The 21,437-nt window shown below is 39.9% G+C and overlaps 1 protein-coding gene across 1 annotated transcript in view; it reads left to right on the top strand.

The window, feature by feature from the left end:
• LOC136778219 (neurotrimin-like) overlaps positions 1 to 21,437 on the top strand; it is a 125,295-nt gene that overhangs the window by 48,263 nt on the left and 55,595 nt on the right. The window lies entirely within an intron of this gene.

The following is a 21,437-nucleotide window of genomic DNA, read 5'->3' on the forward strand; positions in this document are numbered from 1 at the left end:
TTTCGTTGGTAGCTCTGTACATTTTATTTTAAAAGTGGTGAAATCAGTATTCGCCCTACTATGCTTTCTAATTGAACTTGGGATGAGGCCCTTTGTAAATGGGTCAGAAGAGTGTACAAAATTTGAGTGGATAGGAACTAATTTAATTATTTAAATAGCAATGTCACATCTAATTCCAGCGATGAGTTAGATGAAATTACAGGATCTCTACACAGATCTCTATTTTCAGTTTTGCAAGTGACATTTAACCTTGCTATGTGAGAATAGCAGTCATGCATCCATATACATGTACATCCAGCTGCGCTATTTGTAAATCTGTGCGTCAAATTTCAATGGGTCTGCTCCATTTTTATATTCATGCAGCAAAGATGCTTTAAAACTTTTGTAACTCGATCCGTATAGCTCGTTTCAAATCGATCCAATTATTTAATAATTTGCACGAATTAAAAAGCACAGTATTTTTCAAGGAGATGTTCGGTTCATGAGTTTGTGTACATATATTAAGCTTGTCACAGTTTAATCAATTATGCTCAGGTCTTTTTCTTGCCATAAGTTATATCAGCTTTTCTCTGTGTAAGCATTCGTCAGACTTAGAGTAGTGACTTCTTGTGACAGTGTCAATCCACACAAGCGAGCTGATTAATTTATCTCCTTTGATATATTCCGTTGATGAAAAGGCCAAATTTTTACATGATTTAATCTCTTTGCAGCTTCTTTCTTTCGCTCTCATTCAAGAGAATAATCGGACATCAAAAACTTTTACGTTTAATCCATCATCTGGAAAGAAGTTTTAATCGTATCTTCGTGCTGAAAAATTAATACTGGAAAACCTGAGTCATTGATTTTCGCAAAATAAGTTTCAAGTGTATGATAAATCGTGTAAGAGGAAACACTTGCGAGTGGAGCTTTTAAATTGTCATTGTGACGTTGGGTTAAAAAGCTTTATCTCTCATCTTTTCTCACCTTCGGAAGTAGCGCGAATACGATTTTCCAATCGATTTCCAATTGCGACAGGACGCGTCAGCCGGTACTGCGGCGGCAAAAGCGACGGTTAACCTGAAACCACTGCGAATGTTTCTGCTATTTTTTTATCTCGTTCATTCCGGCGTGGAATCCCTCGACTGGTCTCCATCCTCGGTTGATTCGTCACATCGGCCCAACGAAATGGAATACGTGATGAGTGCTCGCGTTTGCTACAGGCCTTCGCGTTGGCCAGGTCCGTTTATCGAAAATCGATCCCATTTCAAAAATGATGAACAAAGTGTTGCCAGAAATTCTCGCTTCCCGAATCCAATGGTACACCGAATGGACTTATGTATATCTCGGGTAAAAGTGGCAAATACTGTCACACGATTCGATCCTTCCAAAATATCGACATAGTGACCTGCTTGCGCTATAAATATATATACATATATATCATCGGAATATAAAATAAACGTGTGCTTCGGTATTAAATTCACCATCAACCACCAAATAAATAACAATAATACAGTAATCGAAGCCAATTCAATCAGTCGGTGAATATGCTACGATAAAACTTGAAACAGTTTTCGTCGAAAGAGTATTATAATAATAACGCATGCGTATATAGAAATAGAGAAAATATTTACTTAATAATTTTGTTGGTATACATTCGGTACAAACGAATGATTCTGAGATTTTAAGAGGGTGCGTTGCGATGAGGAATAGCGATCGCTGAAAGAGTGCAGGTATCACGATATGCACGTTGAAAGATCTGTTTTGGCAAAAGCTTTTTCGTTTGGAATATCCGGGAGGGCTAGTTTGGTATGGTAGGTTGAGTTTGGTGAATGGAGGAGGAGGAGGAGGAGGGGGAGGGGAGAGGCGAAACGAAGTATAGTTTGAAATAGTGAGATAGTGGAGAAAGAGGGGTACACAGGGTGGGTGGACGATTTTGGTGGGTAGGAGCTGAGAGCACCCGTTCGATCTCGAGGCACAGCGATATACATCTTCGAGATCCGATAAGACAGGATAGATATGTTTCACGGCATCTTACCTCTTTACCCGCATTAAATCGAATGCCAGGGTATTCTCATGCATGCCAATTCGTTCCTTCCAGGCTGGTGGGCCAACTCGTAGCCGGTTCCGCTGGTGATTTATGCGTTAACGTAAATATTGTTGCCGATTCGAGCTTCAGTTACCACCTGGCAATGTTGCCAACTATCGAAACGTCCAAAATCCTTCGCACGTTTCACTCTCTCTTTCTGGTTGCCAGCAAAAAATCGTCTACGTCTTCGTCGACGCTTCGGTCCTCGGCCGTCTTAGCCAGGTAAGCGTATCCAGCGCATAAATAATGCAAAGGCGTCACATAAATAATGACACGCGTCATTCTCGACGAGCTTTCCCAGGATTTCTCTTATCGGTCTCGTGTAGCCGGTCTCGCATCGAAAAAAGCCAGCAGCGATTCTGCCCTCGACTCGATATTTTATCACCAAGACAGCTCAGCGAAATCGCATTGTGACTGTCGATTGTCATCGGAGCACGCGCGAGCAGCCGAGCTTGCGGCACTTTTATTCGCGAGGATTCCAACCCAACCCGACTGAGCTTCCCTCTCTGCTACAAGTATTCTGTTGCATGTATATGTATATGTATATAGCCAGCGAGAAACGGATATGCGAACTCTTTACGCGTCACGTCTTTCCTCCCCAACTACAATTCCAAGTCTTTCCCTCCAACTTATAACATCGATGAAACTTCTGTCCAGATGCTCGTGATTCGTCTCCTGCGAGACGAGTGTCAAACGAAACTTATTTGCCCGTTGCTCCTTGCCTCTCGTCGTATATATTTTACTATCACGCATGGGGACTTGAATTTTTTCATTCATTATTCTTCTTGTTTGTTCGAAGCTATTATTTAGTTTGTTTCCAAGCACGCTTAGTTGATACTCGAATCGAGTAATTTCGTACATTATAATCCACCCTTTGCGACCCTCCGAGACCCTTCATAACCCATATACCCATGACTGATTTTACCCGTGGCAAATTTTTCGGACAAAGACTATTAATTTTGTCATTAACGCGCGGGGTGCCTCGAGTTGTGGGACTTGACTTTATTAGGGTGTAAAGTCTCGCTTGGCGGTCAACATGCTAATGAAGAAATAAAGTCATTTATATTCCGGTACACGACTAAATCTGTCTGTTAAGTTCCCTGCTCCGCTCCAACTTTGACGTCATTAATTGAAATTATGGTAGAGCAAATTATTTGCTCGAATAACATGGCCCATTCTAATTATAAAGCACAAGTACTTGATTATATAGCTTACTCAGGCTTAATTCCTCAGTTGTGTACTTGTATATCGCTTCAAATGCCATTCTAGGAAACAATGACGCAAGAGGCAAATGATTTTTGTCGATTAATTCAAACGCTGCAACTCGAAGAATGCATTAATAATTTACAGGATTAAATTATGGAGAAAACTGAAAAGTTGGAAAACTCGTTAAACGTTATAAATTAAATTATGAGTGATAGTGAGAATTTTACAAGTAAAACACAGTCTTCCTTTGATATACAGCTATAAAGCAACAGTCACGACAAAAAGGGATTTGTCCGTGGAACACTGTTATAAATAAATAGATTGTCTCGCGCGTTGACACGATAATTCAGGTGATTTCTTAGGAATTCGCTCTAACAGAAAAATTATACTATTACATAAAACTTTATTCCAGCATAGAACATCCGAACAGTGTGAATATTTCAAGAAATTTGTTTCGTTTATTTTCAGTAGCGGTGCTACAAGAGCGCATATAGTATATATCCGAGCAATAAAGGGGGGTAAGTCCATTTGATCGATTTTCGGGGAAAAAGTCGAAGGGTGGAATTCGGGCAATTCAGCATCGACGAGGTAGCAGGGTAGACACGCTCTTAAATGCATGCTACGTTTTATTACGATGCAGAGTGGAATCAATCGGCGTAGCGGGCAGGTGGGTAATGGTTTTCTCATTCCTGGGATTTAAGTCACGTACAAAAACTATTTGAACGGCGTGAATTAGCATTCCGCGCGGTCCGGCAGAACAGGCGTTTCGACGTCGGAGACAATAGAAAAATCAGACTGCGTAAATCGATTGGCAAATAATGTTCGCCGTGCCTCGCTCCCCATTATCCCCGAGAATTGAAATATTCCCGGCTCGTGGCTCTAAACAATGAAGCTCCCACTTTATAATATAGATACAATATACACGAACAAGATTTATAATTTATAGAGGAGAGAAAAAAATTGTTTTCCTCGGCATGTCTCATCCGAAGTTATTCGTTCGGAGCGAGACCCCAATCAGCCAGATATTTCCAGTAAATTTAACTTTGACGAAGAGGCTCCTTCGCGTGTACAACGTTAAAATATTGGTGTCGATAAAGGGCAATTGTTTATTATTCTTCTGTCAAAGGTACGAATTACTATCAATAATACAAAAACTTCTCTTATTACACATATAAAATTGTGGATCTGCATTTGGCGTGCAAATTGAAAAATTAATCAAAGGTAATTCTTGTTCGTTTAACATGCAGTCGACCTGCTATCGACATACACGCCGAGTTCCACGATCCCTAGACTCGGTGTTTTAATGCACTTTAATACGTTTGTTTGATAATGAATATTTCATTTGCACGCCTTTCAGTTTATTGATCCGAATTATCATTAAAATTTTGCACCTCGATGTTCGTTCGATTATATATAATCCCTGCATGCTCTATTGCGACGATATTTTCAAGACATATATCTGTAGAACGGTCACTCGTCGACTCTCACGTATTTTTAAATAACCCTAATGATATAATCGAGGCTTTGCATTAATTTTCGATCGAGCAACGCGATAGAAACTCGGAACGATCGATCGTCGAACGTTTAATTTTACAAAACCGGTAATAAGAGGGGGCGTCCAAATTAAGACTCATTTATTATTCTAGCAACGCATTATTTACCAGTCTACCGGGCAACGATAGATCGATACGCTAAATCCAATTGTCGCATTGTTCCACTGCAAAATATTTCGTATCGTTCGCATAGGGATAGAGGGCAAAAATACTGATAATTCCATATACATATATACACTATACCCATCGATGCGCATCAGGTAATTCGTGCAGGTGATTGGAAACATTGTAGGGTGGCGGGGTAGCAGAGTGGGGGGAATCAGATTGGACCGATCGTATAAGAACGTGAAAATTCGCCTGGCAATTTTCAGCGACGAGAGATTATCGCAATCGCCGCGGGTGGCTTGGGAGCCGCGTTCGGTGATTATGGGAATGGATATGGGAAGGAACGAGTCCAATCTAAGCATCACGCTCCGATGGGCAATATCAGTGGCTTATCATCCTTGCCGCAGTTCCAGGATCGTCGCGCCGCGTGCGCCCCTCGTAACGTAAATTCGCACGGTCGTCTTCCTCCGCGAATAAACGTTTAAATAAGCTCACCTGCGAGCCAATAGGCGTCGAATCGCGCGAGCAATCGTAAGTTTTTTGTCTTTTCCCTCTCGAGCCTTTTCCGGCTCCTTAGCCTGCCCGCTGCTATCCTTGAAACTAAACGAATTTTCCATCGGTTCTTTCCTTTAGCTGCAGCCTGATACCACGCGTCTTCTCACGACATCCTCTCCCGTAAGGACATTTGGCTTTTACTTGCTTGTCCCTATCTTCGTGGCATCGCACACTGGAAAAATCGCCTGCTATACGTATAGACACGTGTGCATGTGTGTGCGTGTTTCTGGCCAACTCTCGGGAAGTTTCGAGTGTGCGAGTGACTGCTGTACGAATAGGTGTTCTTGCATAGGAGACTACGGGACTTTCTCGGGATCTCGGACAAGAAGCGAGATTGTAGTATTGTGCCGGATAGACAGAGGCCGAGAGTCGGATTGGAAAGGGGAGATTCGAGTCGCTTTGTTGTGTCGTCGAGATATCGATACTTGCCGAGCAAACAGGCAGGAGTAGGACCGAAGGACGAGCAGCAAGAACTTTTCGCCAAAGTCTTATTTCCTTGCCGTTGAATATCGTGTTCGAGGCAATCCTTTTCGAATTTACGGGCGCAGAAGGCTTCGCGGGGATTCCAAGTTCCGCTATAATGATTTTATACAAATTCTCCCTCTCTCTCTCTCTCTCTCTCCCTCTCTATCTCACTCGCTCGCTCTCACTCCCTTCTCCACTCCCCAGAGAGACACTTTTGTTTGCCATTTAAGCGCCTCGCTTCCGAATATACGATTTTACCAAGTAATATAATGCTCATTTCAAATCAAACGCTGAGACGAAGTTTCTAACTCGACAAACATCGATAATTTGAACAATCGGAAGAGCTCGATGCGCAAATGTCAGATATAAATGGAATATTTAATTATTCGTTGAAATCATAATTGTGCGAAACGTGGATTTCTCGGCTGATTAAACATAGAGGGATTATCGAATTTTCATTGGGCTACGGAAAGAAATTTTTGTTTCTAAAATAATACGATTATTGATGCATTAACGTGGGTGAATCTTTCAAGGCAGCTTGGATTTTAATGCCAGAGGATTCCAGTAATATCACCCTAGTATTAATAATGCTAATAAATCAGAGTGGCAAGAATAATGTTCGACTTCTATCTCGATATTTCGCTTTGGTTCGGCAGCACGGTGTGTGTGTGGTAGGGTATGCAGCATAGTGGCACTCTTGGGAACCGATATGAGCCGCGGTCTCGGCAGCGTTGAGCACGAATTGCACTCTGGGACGCTACACAAGACACAATTACGGCTGAAACAGTGGTAATGAAATATTTGCAAGCTCTCTAATTCGGATCGGAGAAATTTTCACCAAGTGCTAGCTGTCGCAAAATAGACTGGACACGCTTCCAGCTAACTAATAAATTATTCTGCTTGAAAGCTCTCATCATCTATCTCTGTCCCTCTCTACTATCATTGCTCCTTTTTTATTCTAGCATTGGAAGAGTATATATATATATATATATATATATATATAGTCAATAAAACGAGCATGAATTAAAAAGTAAGCCACGTTGCGATGAGATTTTTGGTAGAGAAACGTCAAGGTTCGGTGAATTTTGCATAACTATAGGAAATAAAAAGAAAAAAAAAACAAAGAAAAATAGGAAATATTTGCACTAGTGCATACTTGTTGAAAAAGAAGACGCATCATGGTAGAAACGTTTTAAATGAAGAATGTCGGCTTTAGTACCGCGCATAGTTCTTGACGTGCCACGGCTGCCTGCGTTCGCGTAAAAACGAATGCCCGGAAAACAGTTTGTGGACTAAGAAGCAACGCTGGTGCTTGGGCAGAATGATGTTCTGGTTTTTCTGGATTTACATACCCGCCCTTTGATTCGACTTTACAACTCGCCTCTTTTTTTGTAATGCAAATTCCCGGCAAATCTACCCCGGAAACTGCTGGTCCCCTTTCACTCGCGCTTTTAGTTTGTGAAATATCAAGTTTCCCGAAGGTGTGTGGGTTTGTAAGGGAGACAGAATGAGAGAGAGAGAGAGAGAGAGAGGGACCTCCTCTCCTTGAGGATTTCATTTACGATCTGCCAGCACCTTCAGTTCCACCTTCGCCATCACCTTCCCCGCGCTACTCTCTCGGATTTTACCAAGATCCGTTCTTAGACAACTCCACGACGAAATCACAGCATTTCCACCGACTGTTTAAGACGACCCTTCCACGCGAGATCAAACCCCACTCGAAGATTTACATACACCCAGGAATTTTTACAGAGAATTTTCAGCTGCCAATGGCGTCCCTGGCAAAAACAAATAGCGTAGAAGCTCTAAAAGCGTAAGTGCAGGAAGACAGAAAGGAAAGTAAACGATAGAGATTTGGTGAAACTATATAAAACCAGCTTTGGGATAACACTGGAATCCCTATTAAATAGCCTATACGTTAAAGACTGGGAAGACGGGGATTAACTCTTTTTCTCATGATTTACAATTTTACAGAATTTTCAGCAATCGGGAAGAAATAATGCGATGCTCGAATGTGCTTATATTTGGAGATATAATTTCTGCTTTTAATGCATGAAGAGCGATAAATCGGGGATTTTTTTAAGGTGCTAAGCAGAGTTTAAAGTGGAAAATTGTGAAGAGCGTGTATCGCGTTAGCAGAGTGCTAGAGTTATGTTCCATAATTTCTGGCAAAATGCGCACTCTAGCTTAAATCAGTACACCGATACACAATGGCCCGCACTCACGCTTTGAAACTGGTCCGAATCGGTAGGTACTTAGCCGCAATGCGGATTTCCCATTTGGAAGCTGCTAGCTGGCTTCCATGAATCTCTCCTACGCACCATATCCCTCCCGCAAATCCCTGATCTAGGTTTACGGATATCAAACGCAAGCCACCGATACGTGGCAAACCTTGAGACTCCTTATCTTTTGCCAGCTGCACTGCACCGACTGGCCGATCGAGATTCAATGAGTAGCTGGTAATCAGGTTCATTTACTCTCAGCCCCTATCGCCTTTTCTCGTGCCACTTGCTGGATTTCCACTTCTCTCTCTCTCTCTCTCTCTCTCTCTCTGACTGAGCAAGACGACGCTTTAACACTCAAATGCCCCTGTGTAGGCGAAGAGTCGAGGATATGAATCTCCCCACTCCTTTTCATTCTCACACACCCTTGGCTTATACTCCTTATCCTACCTCTTTCTAATTCCCTTCATCCCTCTCGTATTTCTCAACAGACGCTTCAACGTCCAATTTTCATTTCAAAAATGTTGAGAATCAAACATATTACGCAATATGATTTATGAGGTGAGAAGAAAGAGTGTATTTTAATATTACGATGGAGAAGTGTATTTCAGTTCATCTCAATTCGCAATATATTCCACTGACTTGATTTTCCACGTAGTTATCTCGAAATTGCAAATCATGCAGTTTCGCATATCTGTCTTTTAGGTCTAATTATTAAAATATGATTTAACGGATGTTTCATGGGCTGAAATGGGAAAATGCCGAATATTCACATTTATCAATTGACTAATCACGGACCGAATCGCGCGTTTAAGCCTATTCATTCACCACTCCGCGCGATTATTATCTATAATAATTACCGGTAAGCTTCTTATGAACGGCATCCGAATAAAAATATCTATATCCAACGTAATAAATATTTTAGTAAACTGTTAATACAATAAATTTATATAATTTAGAAATATTTATTGAAACTCATAAGTAACGTGACAGATAAGAAGATTGATCCACAACTTTTTCAGAGGGAAATCTGTTAGAATAGAAGCCTTATGAATTTCAAATGAATTTTATTCTCTTTATTCCATAAACTTGAAATTCCACTGACGAAAATATTAAAAGAAAAAAAGAGTTTTCTCCTACTTTTAGACACGATTATTATTTAAAAAAGATAAGTTGACAGGTTAATTATATGCTGTACATTTTTAATCGAGCTTCCACTGCCATTTTCCGGAATAAAATATAGAACGAAAATTGCCGAAGAGAGATGAGAAACTATATATATATAGAGTTAAATAGTTTAGAAATTTAAAAGGTATATACTTTATTTACATAGAGAACGAATCAACGATCGAATCGAATAAATCTTGCGAGAAGATCGAGCAGCTGATTTACCTGTGCTTAATGCAGTCGCATTTTCTATATACATGAGTCTATATATAGATTAGAGGAATAAGTATAATACGTCATTCGAGAATATCAGAGTGTGCGTTAGGTGCGAGTGTCGAGGGTGACCACGGAAACTCTTTATGCGGACTGGAATACACAAGCGCGTGGAATGTAATTTACTTTAGTACCAGCGCATAAATTTCAGTCTGATGAGAACGTACGGACGCCGGAGCGCCGCTTAACTCGTTTCCACGGGGCAAAGTTTTCGCTAATGCGGTCAGTCAAACCGGGCTCGTCGGAATCCTCGTAATACCCCAGAATTGAGAAAGGAAAAAAAGAAGGCTCTGTGCGTTGCTACCTTTGCATCTCGCAGCATCCACTCAACTCCCTTCTTCGCATGTGGGTAGTAAAAAAAAACTGTGACAGTAGCTTTGCCAGCCACACGAACAAGCCTCTCTGTTGACTCGGTCGCCAACGTTTTACTATTTGCATATGAACGACTGTCACGGCGATTATCCGACGATTATAAGCTCAGCTTCGACGCACATACGAAAATTCATTTAACATCCCACTATTTTTAATTAAACCTCTACGAAATCTAGCAAAACGGATAAACCGTCCAAACGGATTATTAAACTTTTCCAGTTTTTTACAATGATTATATCACGCTTCCTACCAAAGTTTGACAAGGTCCGTGACATTTTAACGACCGTAGGACTATTTCCACCGTTTAATGTTAAATCCTCCTAGAACATCGAATTAACGGAATGTTAAAAGCATTAAGAGACACGGTAGTGTTTCAGCGGCAAGTACGTACAAACGGCACACTATATCCGTATACAGCAAGATTATCAGAATAATTTGCTTAATTAAATATCTGCATGCATGTGTATTCGCAAAAATTGTAAATGGTCTCTTGAAGCTAAAAATCAGCTATTACATTCCAGAGATACGATAACTTTCGCTTCGTTTTTTCGTAAAAATTTCCCGATTTTATTTTTTCATGTTCGACTGTTAAAGTGTTTATCTTGCTCGGAAATTGGCTATTCTTTCGTCAGGCTGATACTCGATATACCGATAGTTCTATATTCCTCGATAGTTTGAATTTTTTCACAGGAAACCATTTTTTTCAAGGATGATTAATAGCTTCCTAAAAAATTTTAATTTCCCTGCCTTTTTCAATCAAAATGCTTTTTATTTTGGATATTACTTACCGGCGTAGTGCGAGGTACCAACCAAACCAATAACATCCGCACTGGTAAAAGTGTCGCTGGTGAAAACACATGACGCGACGCAGTCGTGAGTCAGCGATTAATATTTCAGTAGAATCTTCTGCGTTGTGGGCGCATAATCCTTTCATCTATAGATGATCGTGGTAATGAGAAATTTAGGGGGAGGGGAGGGGGGGGGGGGGAAGCCCCGCGAATCTGGTTAATATTTGATGAAAAAAAGTATGTCGCGAGACGGTGTTCCAGCGTGCAATAATCGCTGAATTTTTCAAGTGTCGACAATCCTTTAAGTTGGTATGCGCGTGTCCGCTTATGGAACATTAGCTTCAAAAGGGTGATTCGGGTGCGCTAAACAAGCAGTAAAAAAGTTGAGGTTTGCACCGCAGCGACACGGCTTCCCTGGAGAGAAATGCTAGAAATTTTAAGCGAGCAAAACTGCTGGTTATTGTCGCGCGTGTACGTCTACTCGCAGGAATGTGTGCGTCGTGCTCCACGTGTGTAATCGTTGCGCTTTTAGAAACAGACAGCAGCACTGAAATTCGAGGCTGAAGCTTCGCGCGGCAGTGCCACTGCCACTGTCGAAAATACCTCGCTGCAGCTCCTCCCGAACGAAATAGGATGCGCTCAGAGGTATTAAATGAAATCTAACACTTCCTTCCCCTTCGTAGGCGCGCTGCAAGTTCCACTAACTTTTAATGATCGTCGTGTCTTTGTCTGGCACACTTTTCAATGTAGATGTGCGAGCCCGTCGTCTTCGTTGTTTGTCTCTTTCGTACTGCGAATTCAAATATTGAATTTCAAAAGTCAACGTGCAATCGGCCCCAAACCAAAATTCACATAAATTTACACTTTTCTCGTTTCCCTTCTATACAGGGTGTATCAGCGAAGACGCACCAGAGGTCGAACATAAAAATTCATTTATCTCTGTAAATGTAAGAGGTATTCATTTTTTGTATAGAACATTTTTTATTGTAAATGTAAAGGAGCTTCAAATATTTTATATACAAAAAATTAGTATCTCTTATATTTTCAGAGATAAATGAATTATGAATTTTTATGTTCGACTGCGCCTGCGGTGATACACCCTGTATACAGCACTCTGGAAACGTGTCGTGGTTATATTTATATTTTACACAATTACATCGTTATATAGTATATACATATATAAAGATAATAATTATTCGATGGCTTTATCATTATTCCATGGTAAATCGCGAGTGGTGAATATTTTTGCGATGATAAAAAATTCGTGAGAAAACTGATGAAAAACAATTAGCCATCTGTTGGATTTTAGGGGCATGCGGTTGCGGTTTTACGTTGAAGCGGAAGCAATTTAAAGTATCGGGTAGTTTGCGGTAGTTAGCGAAGACGGCACAGTTTTGACGGACGAGGTTGAGGAAGAAAAATGGCGTAGCTGCGCGGTCCAGGTGTAGACGACGTCGTCGTATTACTGGCTAGCTAATTACTCCAGTGTTATCTCAGCGTTTGGTGCTTTCCGTTGGGCTCGCGTTCCGATAATCATCGGGCGTGCGAGACCTGTCTATCACAGCGCTCCAGGTGTGCCTGTGGTGGTAATTTGCGGCTCGATATCGCAACTGAAACTGTGTTTACCGTTACATCTGTCATGCTAATAACCCTGGATTATAGCAGCTCGCCAGTTTATCGGCCTAAACCGTCGTTGGTTCGTCCCTCGAACAGCGTCGCGACGCCTATGAAACGTCCGCGCGCCAAAATTCCCTTCGATACGCTCCAACTACGCGGCATCGCGATAATCCTTATTCTATCTTTTATCTTACGGTGTATAGTTGCTCCCATGCACGTTGCCATCAGCCACTTGTAATCTAGTGCTAATCCACCAATCACCCAATAGAGATAACATCCATTACTGCGATCATTTCCAGCCTGGAACGGCTAAATTGATTTTCCTTAAATCGACGCTGCTACTGCGACCAGCTTTATCACCCTCGATATCACACGAATATCCTTATTAACATATATTATACTTTTTCTTATATTCAACCTCGGTCACTCTCAGTAGTACGATCAACGGTATGGTCAGACTTCTGTGTTTGGTCATAAAGCGTAATTTGTAATACTGTACGTAAAGTGGAATTGGAATTTTTACACAATTATTATTATACATGGTACGTTTGGAAGTCTGAGGAATAGCGCGCTTAATGAAATTAATTAATACTTCGAGAGCCATAGAGATAAATTGATGTGTGTGACATAAAGCTTGTATGGCGATAGGAAAATCCATTTTATCTATAGCATCGCGCTCTTTGAGATCGATACTTATGAGTGCCGTAAACGGTTATTACCTTCAAGATTATTGCCACTATTGCGGCTATACGTGGATTAGGCCAACACTTCGTAGATCCTCTAGCAAAAGCAATTATATTTTAATGGAGCTTTTTATGCAATAATATATCCCCAAGAAGTTTATGTATAAATTACACCTTTAATCAAATAAACGATCGATTCAAGTTTTAATAGCAGCAGCTACTTTTATCCCAGTAAGATCGATCTCAACGATTCGTTGCATGCTTACGGACGAAAGTCTACTTTGCTTTTATTTATTTCGAAGCTACGATACTTGACTGTCGCAAAGCTCAATCCTATCGAGGCAAGAGATTTTCATAGGAAAATCGTTGTTAAATATTTAACGAGGGGACATGAGTAGAGGAAAAGAGCGAGTGTTATCGCAGTGTCGAGCTGTTTTTTCCGGGCTTCTTAGCAGGGTCCAGCAGTTATTTTATGTTTAGAGTTGGAGTAACCATTCCAGCAACCAAATAATCGATACTCTACGAACGGGCATCGGTGTTTGTTAAAATGAATTATTACGGTCGGAACCCTGCAAATCGTCTTATCGCATGCCGACCGTTCAACATAGAGACGATTCTTATGAAAGCTTCGTTATATTTAGAATTAGCCTTCGTTGTGTGTGTGTGTGTGTGTGTTGCCCCACGACCAATTTTATATTTTGTCCTCGTTTCGCCCGCCACCAACTCCAATCTTAATTCATTTCTTTGAAAGCTATATAGAAAAAAGGAAGATAGAAACAAAAGCTGCCAGCTTTGCATAATTGCTACGCATAAGATATTTGAGGTAATGTAAATTTAATGAAGCGGAGCGACGTTCTTCACAAATGATCCTTTCGTGATCGAAAACCACCATTAAAGTTCCGAACATCATTAGGCCCCATTTGTGAGCCGAATGAATTGTCTATTGTAAAACTGTTCTCTTTGACTTACGCGAATTTATTTTCGATCGATTGAAGTAGCTATAGTCGGATAGTAATTTACGGTAATGCAGCTTAATGTCCTGAAGGTGCAATCTGTAAACTCAAATAACACGGTCGCGTCTCGCGGGTGTAAGGTACACACTGACGAAGCGAGTGTTGACAGTTTAACAGAACTTAAATTATCCCCGCGGTATTCCAGATAAAGTCTCTTCTACATAAATAATAGTACGTATATATTTAAAAAGATCAGGAAACTTTAAGGATTTGAACACGACAAAACCACTTAATTCTTTACAGGTCAAATATAAATATTTCATCAAGAGTTTTTTAAGTAAAAAGGGATTATTATGAAAAGGTTAATTTTGAAAGCCGATAAAAATATTAAAAAATTTAAGCTTTATAAATATCACAAGAGATAATAAATATTAACATATATATATATGTATAGATGCACAGGTCGGTGATAATAAATGTACAGTAGGAATTATTGAAATATATTTACGAGATTTTTCTACTCATCGTCACGTTGCTCAAATTCCACGCGATGTCCAATTGTTTAAAAAAAAAAGCATCAGACATTGAAATGTAATAATACTTTTGGTGAATATTGGTCAGCACGAGCACCCAATAATCTGCTGGTACACTATACCCCGAGAATACAGGTATCCTTGTTATTCAGGTAGTTGCGTTACAATGGCCACAAGGCGATTATAAACTAGTGCAATTAATTATAAGTGGTCTCGCGGTATAACGACTTCATGCTAGAAATTCCGATGCGCAACGTTGCTGAATACCGCGAATATTCGGTTCCCCATGAAACGCTTCAAGATTGGCCACGCCTTCGTCTTCCGGTATGCGGTAAAGTTGCAACTCTTCCTTCTTTCTTCCGAAACCCCCTGTACCTCTTTTACCCCTGAATTCAGCTTTACCGCCTTTCTTCTCTTACTTACTCAGCCAAAGCCATTTATTAACCGCAAATTACATCGTCGCCTATATCGTTAACGTTGCAGGATTTTCTTATCAATAATAAATATAAAGATACATAGTACGACTATATCATCCTATAGTGTCACCTAGTTAAACGCTTTTCGCTTTACTACTTAAACTTTTAAGCTTAACGCTGTTGCTCGTATAAACTGTGTATATACAGCTTTCACATCGCAGCAACGCTTTTGCCATAATAAATTATTACATTCCCGTTGCGCTGCTATAACATTAACAACGTTATAAATATAGGATCGAGAATTAATAACAAATTTACTCAGGTTTTTCTTACAAGTTAAAAAAAATATAAGAAAAAACCGTCAAACGGTACAGTTGAGCCTCGAAGAAGAGGAAGATTCTGAAGATTTTGAAGAAGATTGAAGCAAACTCATTTATGGAAGGATCGACAAACGCCATTTGGGGCCGTGAACGTAATAACGATAAAATATCGTTTTTGGGTCATCTACTACAAGGAAACGAAGTCTCGGAAGGAAATAACATATGTTCGGTTTTCCTAATCGGATGTTCGAGTGGCTTTCCCAGTATAATGGCTTCAGCAGGTAGGATTAGGAAAGGACATAAGCTCGGATAGCTTCCCTGTCGGCTCGATATCTCTGTTCGATGATCCGGATGAATTCTACTTCTAATATTTATCGATATTTTATATATTTTTTCATAAGTTACAATTTGCACTTATTACGCTTATAATCAACATATTTAAGGATTAGCCTCGGCGTAGCTGGGGCTCGGCTTGATTAAAGCAGAAAAAGTGGTAGAGATAAACAACGGAAGATTATACTGCAGTATTTACAATTGTCGTGACAAGGAGATTAGAAAAAGCAAAGAGAAGGGAAACCTGGACGATTTCATTTTGGGCTTACATTCTTCTATTTAATAATGTACTGTAAACACTCGGCTCCGCAAAGATCCACCTTTACATTTTTGCCAATTTTTGGCCTGATTCTGTTGAATTCATTTTCAAATTTCAGTGGTACAGTCATTTCAGAGCTTAACATTTATTGTTATATATTACTCGAGGAAAATAATGAGCTAAAAAATTTAGGCTATAGCAGTTGTATTATAATGTAATCGTAAGCCATAGGGCGTTATTAAGGCATAGGACCCTATCAGGAAGGTATATTGGATAAAATAACCTTACAGACTATGCAGATATTCAGCTTGCCGAATATAATCTACTTTCGTATTATAAGGGATCAGTCTAAGTCGAACGAAAGTCGGTTTTGTTGGAAATTGCAGAGGTCATCTTGTATAGCCTTGGCTGAAGCTGTCACGACAAGCTGGAGCCTAGTAACAAGATCACACATTAGAATTGGCGCGTCTTTGTCACCCCATTAAAATTAAATGACAATCACTGAGCAAATTGATATACTGCATGTGTCAAGTTTGTACAGTTTCTCGAGGAATCAAACTTTAAAGAGACGCATTCAAAGCTACCGGACACACTACACTCCTGCTAGACTTCCTCTTCAACCACTAAGTTGTAAAGTTCAAGACGATGCAATATTCGCACAATCAGCCGGGCTTAGTTGGAAACAGGCCTACTTTGCTCGAGAACTATCTTACTTGGACATTCCTAGATATGGATTCTGTATTTTGTCAAAAAACATATCTCATTTTTGCAATAATATTAAAAATTGACGTGGACTGTCTTAATATTATGAAAACGTAAGGTGTGTCTTGCAAAATAACCTGATAAACTATCTATTGGAAAGTGTTGGTAAATTATGTCCTACAGCCTCTTATTTTAAGTAAGAAAGCCTGACGCCGAGCTGGAGCAAAGTAGTAAGAGATTTAAAGAAAAAAAAAAAAAAATAATGAGGCGAATACACTCTAAAATCTTAAAGGCGTTTCATTTTAAGAATCGCGGTAATCTCAATTCCCTTTTAGAATGGACAAGTGAGAGAAAAAGGGATTTGTACTCTCGCTGAAACCCCGTAAAAAGTTTCGCGGTCTTATCACAAAGTCGGATTTAACTCGATTGTATTAACATATTTCAGGTTTAATTAAAATTTCAGATTAAAGTAATTGTCACTAATAGCACAATCTTTTTAAATTTCAGTAGCTGCTGAAGCTTGCCAATAATTGAATTCAAACGAAATACATTTTTAAAAGTATAGTTAATAAAGATTGATTTTTCCGAATCGTAGATCAAGAAATAATATTTAGTGTAGTTTTCATTGGAAATTTTATTCGTTTCTATTACAAGAGAGAATAAAAGTGGATTACTGTACGTTCTGATTTTAATCGAATGATAGAATAAGTTGCTCTATCGTAAAATGAATATTATAAAAGCATTAGTGTCATTGCAATTAGAGAGCTCTGATTAAATAAACCTTTCAATCATAATATTCCTAATAGAAATAAAACTGTATATTTATCTTTTACTTAAATATTTGATAATGTATATTTAGGAAAGAAAAATTTCTCTTTTTCCGGATATTGGATGAAAGGTTATTATATACGCGTTGAATATTTCTTCGATATAACAACGGATAAATAAATTGTTATGTGATTTCCGTTTCAATTGGAAATGAAATGATATCCATATTACAATATGTATGCATTTCTCGGGAGAAGTATGGTGAAGTGCAAGTTGCAAATGAAAATGATCAAAAGCATGGAAAATAAGTGGAAATTCAGCAGTACTCTCCAATTAAAATTGAATTTAAATTTTATGTTTAAAATGTAAATTGCGTTAAAAATCTAGGAGGATAAGAAATTCGTGTAAAAACTAGCGAGCTGTTGCGAAGCAATTTAATTAGCATTTATCAATTTTGTTGAACACCGAGTGTGAAGTAGATTTCGCTCTTATACGGACGATATGAAACAATTGTCAGGCAGCCTTGGTCTTTGTAAAAGCTCGCGAGTAGAATGGACCGGACTGTTTTCATTCAATCCATATTCCGATGACATTTCCTCTTCAAACTGATGCCAGGCTAGCTGGAGGGTGAATCCTCGCGTGTTGTTACGCAATACTCATAGCGAATGCCAATTTATCTTAAGCCGCGGGCAAATGTCAAAGCGCCATGTTGGAATAATGGTAGGACTGTCCGAGCTGTGGTTAGACAATTATGTTCGGACGCTTTCCAGCGCGTTCCGTAGCGTCTCGTGGAACAACTGGACGCACAGCTTCTCGATCCTCGGACCAACACAAGTGCAATAACCACGGGAAGACACGTATGTGGCCCGCTACCCACTGAGAATATGTTTATGCACGCCAGTGGAACGCGTCAATGTGTTGTCGGGCACGTATGTATACGCAAGCAGCTTCACGCTTAGTTCGTCTAATTACTCGTCCTTTTGCGACTCGTTTGTCAAAGGTGCGCGAAGCTTCCTGTTGAGTACTACACATTCCCACCCACTGAGAATTAATTGAAGGGCTTAATGCGTCACTATCTCCTCCCTTTTCCAACCAAGTCACACTGCTTCCTCGATGTCTCGTCGGTCAATGCTATCCAGACCTAATTATCTGATTGGCCACCGACTAGATTGATGATCCTCTCGATCGTTTTCCATCCGACCAACGGAAACAGAACTATTCAATGCTGAAAAGATTAAGTATCGCCACTCAACACCTGTGTGAGAAGACTCATTCACCCTGTAATATCCTTCCTCCCGTATATATATATAAGACATTTAAATCCTCCTCATCTCTCTCTCGTACACCGGATCAGTTTATATATATATATATATTGATTTATGCCAAGAGCGGAAAAATCTTGTCTTTAAACGGCAACTAGAGTGGAAGCTATAATAGGAGAGATTAGACTGTTAAAAACAAGAGGGAAATAAAAATGTGCTTCTATCAGAGAAAATAATGGTAGAATTTCAGCTATATATATATATATATATATATGTAGAGCTATATTTCGAATTTCGTGGTAGCAGCTCGGATTCGTTCACGTATCGTGTAACGTTCGATTTTGCTATTTCAGTGGAAAACATTTGAACCGTTTGCGAGTGGAACCATTACGTCGAGCCATCGAACAATGGTCGATTCATGATCGATAATCTCTTACGAGGTATACGTTTTACGATATATACGTGAAATCATTGTGCTTTTGAAAGAAAAGCAGCAGTAGTATATATAGCACTGGCTGTGCATTCCGGCGACTGGCATATCGAGCTTTTCCGCAGGGGGAGGCGATGCGATGGTGTAGATTATACAAGGAACATAATATTAGCGTTATAACCCCCTCGTGACAGCCGTTAAGACTGGGGTTAAACAACAGGATGGTTATTAACGAAGTTCCCAAGTTTTCTCGTTTGTGCTCGCGCGAGAAGAAGGTGGTGCACGCGTTGGAAATGGGGCCATGAATAAAAGCAAGCCGGTTCTTTTGTCGGTAGAACGTCAACTTAGTCCTGCCCGCGGGGAAGATGTGCAGTCCTGGCGGCGCCGCCGAGGAAAAGAGAGAAAAGCATCGGGGATACGGTGCTAGCATGGGATAAAAAAATCTACAAAAACTCGATGGAATGAGGCGCCGAGGGATTTAGAGGCAGGAACTTACCGCGAAGTAAACGGGAAGAGGAATGTGAGAATCCTACAAACCGAGAGACTTCTGGATGCCTCTTAGTGCTTTTGTGAAAATCGAATTACGTCTTGCTTCTTCATCCTCGCCTTTGCATCAACAGGAAATGAACTTTCAGCCTTTAGCGTCGATAAAATTTTGCATGTGCTGCGCTAGCGGCAACCCATCTTTTGCCAACCGCATTTTCTTGGTTTCGCTTCTGATACAAACTTTCATGCTCCAAACCGAAACTGACGATATACTGATGTCTATACATCACGCTGTGTGCTATATATAAACAGCATAACACAAGAGATCAAATTTACTCTGGAGAATTTTTATTGACTTCTCCAAAGAGGAATTTCACTAGTGTTTCGTTTACTTAAGAACAGATATTTGCGATTCAATAATAATGATTGATGATGTTTGCGAGAAGCCCGACGGGGGATTGGTAAAATTGAGGCGTTAGCTTGTGTGAATGCTTCGGCGTAAGCTCATTAATTATAGCGTATCAAAGGTAAAAGAGGATGAATATAATTTCAATTAGACAACTTGGAAATTATCTGCTATACCAAGTAGTGCATACGCATCATTATACCGGCATCTGCGCGTTTAGGCAGGTAAGGCGATCTCCCTATACTGCGCGTGTATAGGTATATGTATACGCTCTGCGAAATAATCCACGCGTAAAATACGTTATTTACAGAGTCAATGCTGTAAAACTCAACACTAGACAGGCGTTAAAAATGAAGTATAACGCTCGAGCGACCATTATATATTTTCCCTTCTCCCGAGCAGCTGCAAAAACTGCTTTAATATTAATTATTGCGAGGGCGTATAAATTATTATTATACCTAGGTGATTATTTAAAATTTAAATTACCGATGGTTATATATAACACTACGTATCGTAGTTGTATTTCTTCGCGAGTATAATTTAAAGGAAAATCGCAGTAGAAAAGGTATATACAGCACCGTGTGTATACTACGTAGCACGATGAGTAAACTAATTTCTTATAGTGCTCCCATAATACATCTACGCTGTTGTCAGAACAGATGTGCATTTGCCAGATTTGCAGTGAAAGATGAGCGTCAGCATTTCGGGTCATGGGACTTCCGGAAGATGTAGCAGAATCCACGCGCATGAGAAATCTTGTCGCCTTTACCTCAGCGATGAGGGAAAGATAAAGAAAGCGAGGCCCGCCTGAGAGAGCACAGCGAAGAGTTAGAAACACGTTTTGCTTCCTGCAGTCACCTTGAAGCCATCTCTTACCGGTTTACGAGGAGAATGGTCACGAAAGTTTTCCTACACTCGCACTTAAAGCCATCTTTCGAAATAGCTGAATATAGCTGCTATATGTAATGTTTGCTACGAATACTGGTACTGGCCTTAACTATACGTTGGCTTTACGACCCGCGCCACTCGTTCTCGTGCTATGACCCCAAAAGATTCGAAACGTTCAAACTGCTGCCAAAAGCTTTTTACCATAGCTTCTAGCTGAAATGGAGCAAGACTGCAATCGATATGAACGCATTCTCTGCCAGTGCATGCCATTACGGGCAATATAATGTATGCCAACTCTCATGCCAAATATACAAAGGTCGTTGACCGCTTACCAAAAATTCCCCTTGATAATTTTAAATATATATACTTAAGTATTTACTATGTACGCCCTACATTTTACTTTATCAATTATTCGCATTAACGAAGAAAAGGAGAAGAATGCACGAAAGTACGAAACAATAAAAAGAGATTAAGCTCCCAACACTATTTACTTTTCCTCCACTTTAGTGGTTTCGTGCACCAAACTTTGAGAGACTGGTAAAAAGGATTTCCCCCAAAGTTTGGCCAGCTACAGAAAATTGGCTTATTACGACATTATCATTCATAAAGA

Source organism: Prorops nasuta, unplaced genomic scaffold, assembly GCF_024137725.1.
Source record: "Prorops nasuta isolate Cenicafe-Biocafe unplaced genomic scaffold, Cenicafe_Pnas_1.2 PNAS00014, whole genome shotgun sequence".
Classification (NCBI taxonomy): domain Eukaryota; kingdom Metazoa; phylum Arthropoda; class Insecta; order Hymenoptera; family Bethylidae; genus Prorops; species Prorops nasuta.